We start from the raw sequence: 5,808 nt of genomic DNA, 5'->3' as shown, positions 1-5,808 counted from the left end.
TTTGCAACAGTTATGCTAACAACAATAAAAAGACATTTATGACATTAAAACATCTGCTGATGGACACTGCGTTGCTGCGTTGTCACGGAAACATGCCAGCTGAAGATAATGAGGAAATTACGTCTCTCCCTTTGTCAAGTGCATTCCAAACGACTACATAATGGCACGCACATGCCCTGCTCACTCCAAAGTCCCCACTCCAAGGGCTCTCAAAGGCATAGGGATGATCACTTCCATTTGGAATGTGCCCCGTGAACCGTACAGTATGAATACGTATACCGTTACACCCCTACATGATTGTATGGGACAAAATTGTTGATTTTTCTTTTATGCCAAAAATCATTAGGATATAAAGTAAAGATCATGTTCCATTAAGATATTTTGTAAAATTCCTACCATAAATATATCAAAACTTCATTTTTGATTAGTCATTTGGAAAACTTTAAAGGCGATTTTCTCAATATTTCGATTTTTTTGCACCCTCAGATTCCAGATTTTCAAATAGTTGTATCTCGGCCAAATATTGTCCTATCATAACATAGATCCATACATCAATGGAAAGCGTAGTTATTCAGCTTTCAGGTGATGTAAAATAAAATTGACCCGTATGACTGGTTTTGTGATCCGGGGTCACAATTAAAAATGACATTTTGACATATAAACACTGAAAAAAGTATTTTTTTGTAAAACTTACCCAAAATATCTCTGTTTTGTTTACAACTTAGAATTTTTTTTCAGTGTATATCCACAGTAAAAAATGAGCAGTACAATGTTTCAAACACACTGTGCTCATCCATACTGTAATGTAGAATGAAATAAGAAATAGATGTTGAAGACTGATCCGAATACACACATCAGTGCATCGTCCTTGTGATAATGCATCATGTACTGAAGCGAAGCAGCAGCAGCAGCGAGGGTCTGAAAGCCAGCGGCCGTGCTCAGCATCCTGAAGATGGATTACTCTAGTGTTTCACCACATGGAAGGTCAGTGGTTTTCCTGTGACTGCAGGTGCTGTGTGTGTGTGTGTGTGTGAACAGGAAGTAGCGCTCTGTTCTGCCTGTTGTCTCAGCAACACGTGTCTCCTCTGAGACCGGCCGCGGCCGCGCAGAAAACTCACAGGCCTAGAATAAAATCAGTCGACTCGCATCCTGCGCCAGTATTGAGTTTCTCAACTTGTGGTGCGAATTATTTATTTTTATTGATGGCTAAGAGCGGGACAAATGACGCTGGCCAGATTCAAACCTGCATCCATAAACCACCGCATCGCAGCTCTGACACATCAAACACATATAAAAACCCAGCTGACTTACTAGAGAACAAAAGCTTTTAAGTATAGCACTTAAAGATGAAATCATTCAAACGCCTTCATGCTGTTAATTACAAATTTGATATATCAGATTTGTGACTTTATATCTCACAATCACGTTTTTCCTCATAATTATGACTTTAAATCAATCAGTGTGCTCATTTTTTAAACTTTATCTCACAATTATCTGTTTGTTTGTTTGTTTGTTTGTTTGTTGGAAAAAGGTACTCAATTGTACGACAAACAAACAAACACCAAGTTTATGGTAATTGAATAAAGCCTAAATAGGTTTTATATGCTGTTTTGGCAACTAATTAAAATTAGTGTAAATTTAAGTACCAAAATTACTAAAAATATACTGATTAATGTGTATTCATTAACTTATGTTAATAATGTTAAGCAGTTGAATTGATTGTGTTGATGTCAGCATACTATTAGCATTTTGAAATGTGATTGGTCTTCTTTCTTGCATTCATTTGCATATATAATTGTGATTGGATTTGCATCTTGTCATTTGACTTTAAGTTTTTCATACTGCAATCATTACGGTCCATCACTACACTCACAAAAATGACTTCTTCCAAAATAATACCTATAAGCTTAATACAATCTTTGAATAAATGATTGTTTGAGTTGGTCATTAAAATAATCCAACAAAAATCCATTTTGTAATTAATTAATTTATTTTATTTTATTTGTACATAAAAGTCTGCATAGTCTACAGATTCCATCTGGATGCACATTTTTTCTAGAATCATTTTTATTTTTATTTCTTTATTTTTTATTTAGTTTATGAAACAAAACAAAAAGGTGGTACTTGATTTAAAAAATCACATTTTAAGAGATTTAATATTTTTGTTACATTGCTTGAAGAAATTATACTTACCAGTTTCAAGAACTACAATTATTATTCTTTTTATATCAATATTCTACATCATTTATTAACATTTACTCAACTCATAAGGCATACTGATTTTAACGATAAACTGATCAAATTTACTCAATTTTTTTGTGTGTAAAAATGTTTCACTTAAATAATTTGGTAACATTATAGTTAATTTTTTTTTATATTGTATGTTCTTCGCCATGAGGTTTTAATTGACCGTAGTAAAAAATTCCACTGATTTAGTGTTAAAGGATGCAGTTTGACCACCATGAGTTCTGGAATCTCCAGCAACTTCTGCTGCTCTTCTGCTGGATCGATGAGACTCAATGAACGCTATAGTGCTTTCTGTCCTTCTTCACACTGCTTCTCCAACTTGTTCCTGTTTGAACACACACACACACACACACACACACACTCAGTCAGAGAATGTATGTTTGATCTGGCTGAAATGAGTCCATGCTGCAAACGGCGGCTGTGAATGGCTGCCTTTGATGTTTCATTCATCTAAGTGGAAAAACTCAAAAGACTGCAGATCCCACCAGACACAATAACCTGATATTTTGTCAGGTCTTCTTTTTACTTTTCCATTCCAGGTGCACAATCTTGTGAGGATCTGAAAACGCTTTTGACATGTGCACTACCGTGGGTTTAACCTCTCTAAACCTGTGCTGGTGAAGCGGCTAAAGCTCAAGAATCCAGTCAAACAAACCTCTTAAATGAAAGCTGCACTCTGTGAGGTTTTATTTACATCTCACTGGCTCTTCTTCATCTTTCTTGGACTTTATACTGACACTTCTCATCAAGCCCACACAAAATACACACAACTTTGTAGCAAGCATACAGATTTCCACAGAAATGAAATGGTTGTTGTTTAGAAGCTTGTAAAACGCATTTATTAAGAATTTTGACTAACATAATTATGGTTTCAGATACCAAAAATCACCATTTCATGTATTTTAGCACATGTAAGTCCATTCTGCATGCATCTATCTGTCCATCCATCCATCCATCCTGTTTGTTTTATTTATCTTGATTTTTTGGAAAGAAATTCAATTTTGAAAGATTTTAGCATTACATAATTGCTACAAAGTAAATACGTAAAAATAAAAAAAAACTGTTCTTTCAAACACTTTATTTATCAAAGAATCCTGAAAAAATTGTATCACATCTCCCACAATAATATAAACAATTACAAAAATAAACAAATAATAATAATAAATAAATACATTTATAAAAAAAATCTAATACAATTTGTAATTACTATAACTTTAACTACAGTTAAAATTAAAACAAATATATAATATAGGTGTGTGTGTGTGTGTGTGTGTGTGTATATCCTAATTCAAAATATTAAAACTATAATGGTATATCAATTATACAAAATATATAAAATAAATAAATAAATCTAGATTACATTTTGCTGCAACTTTTTTAATAATATTGATTATATTTCTTTCTTTCCTTATTCTTTTTTTTTTTTTTTTTTAAGTTTATAAAACCTGCTAAAGTGTTCCTTTTATAAAACCTATTATACCTATTTAGTTTATAAGAACTATTGAGAGTACCTTGAATAAAAGCCTTAACAATAACTAAGGTTTTCAAAGTAATTTACCAAACAACTGTCCTGCGCTGTGATGTCAAAGGTGGCAGACAGGAAAAATAGAAGTCCATTTCATGCTTTTACAGCATCCAATAAAAATCGATCACTGGCAAAACATCTACTATAATACTGTGAAATATTTGCGACTCGCAGGTTGCTGCAAACATTTTATTTTGACAGAATATACAGCCACTTTTGAACGTCCGCCAATACGGTAGCTTTTCCTCACATAATGGTGTATTTACTGCATCTTCCTACCGCATTGCTGATTTTTGGGCAAACTAACCCTTTAGATGCACTGTGCATGAAAGCATCTGCTGGAAAACCTGCTAACTCAACCCAAGATTAAGCAGTCAAACTAATAAACAGCCAAGGACACCCTCCATGATGCTCTGTCACCACTTGTTCTCCAGCGAAGAAATAAGAAAACAAGCCTTGCGGAGCATCTTGTGCTCCTCGCCCTGTAAGAAATAAATCACATAACCGGATCAACAGGAGGTGACCGGTGTTCTGCCAGAGCTGCTGGATGCATACAAATGCTGCTTCCCGACGGCAACGGCTCCCAAACGCCGCTAATGATGCTTCTGCAATGGTCTGGTGAACAAAGATAAAATAGAGTGACACGGAGGAAACACGCAGCACACTTTGATGTGCATTTATTTGCTTTTAGCCTCAGGAATGTTTACATGAGGTTGCAACCCTGCTAATAGTCTTGTTGTTCTGTTCTTTGCAGACGTAAAATAGCATCTTTCTCGGCTCACTTCTGTCAAAACCAAATATGCTTCGTGGAGATAAAGAACTAACTATCATATCTCGCTCTCCAGATATTTATTAGTTGATCACAATAAACTAGCAGCCCTCGGTCATGACACGCTCGCTGCGCTGATGATTTTCCAGATTGTGTGTTACGCTGAGGGCTTTGTTAGCGCTAACTAAGCAGAAGTCAGCAATATTGAAAGCAATATTGTGTTGAAAGCTAGTAATCGCTCATCAAAAGTTTGGCATATATATATATATATATATATATATAATTCTTTCGTTTATCAAGGACGCATTAAATTGATCAAAAGTGATAGTGAAATCATTTATAATGTTACAAATTATTTCCATTTCAAATAAATGCTCTTCTTTTGAACTTTCTATTCATCAAAGAATCCTGAAAAATAAAATGCATCATGGTTTCAACAGAAATATAAAAGTTCAGCTTTGATCACAGAAATAAATACATTTTTAAAACAGTTAATTTAAATTGTAATAATCTTTAACAGTGTTACTGATATGTCTGTATTTTTTTTTTGTTAAATAAATGTATTCTTGGTGAGCAGAAGAGACTTCTTTCAAAAACGTTAAAAAATCATCAAATACAAACAGCAAACTTTTGAACTGTGGTTGTTATGAATAATAAAAAAGGTAAGAGTGTTTTTTTTCTTCTTCTTGTAAACAGTTCATATCTTGCAATTCTGAAAATAAGTCAAAATTGTAAGATATAAACTGCACGAAAAAAACAACAACATATTTTGGCTAGAATTTCACAATCTCGCAATTTCAAGTTTATATCTCACAATTTTTTTTTTCCATTTTTTCCACCAGTGTTTACATCAGTTCTGTCTCAGAAGCGCAAGTATATATCTTGTAATTATGATTGTTGTTTTTTTTCTCAGATTTGTAAGAAAAGACTAAATTGTGAAATAAAAAGTTGCAATTATCTTTTTTTTTTTTTTTCATTCTGTGGCAGAAGCAGGCTTCCATAGGTTGCACAACAAATACACCCCAGAAACCGATTCACATACACTGAATCATTATGGAAATGTAATTGCAAAGTGGAATCAGATGCAGTTTCATTGTTCATGACTCATCTCCACTGTAGTAGTGAAACTTCATAATTTGGGTTGTTGTGATGCAGCTCTACTCTTTTAGCGCTCATATTTCATGCCATTAGATGCCATTAGACTGACTGTTCACGAGCGTGTGATGTGAGCAACCATTACGCACAGAAGTCTCTCTAAATATGATCT

This window comes from Sinocyclocheilus rhinocerous, unplaced genomic scaffold (assembly GCF_001515625.1).
Source record: "Sinocyclocheilus rhinocerous isolate Xijiao unplaced genomic scaffold, SAMN03320098_v1.1 scaffold548, whole genome shotgun sequence".
Taxonomy (NCBI): domain Eukaryota; kingdom Metazoa; phylum Chordata; class Actinopteri; order Cypriniformes; family Cyprinidae; genus Sinocyclocheilus; species Sinocyclocheilus rhinocerous.
The sequence above is the reverse complement of the archived record's forward strand: the minus strand, read 5'-3'. Positions refer to the sequence as shown.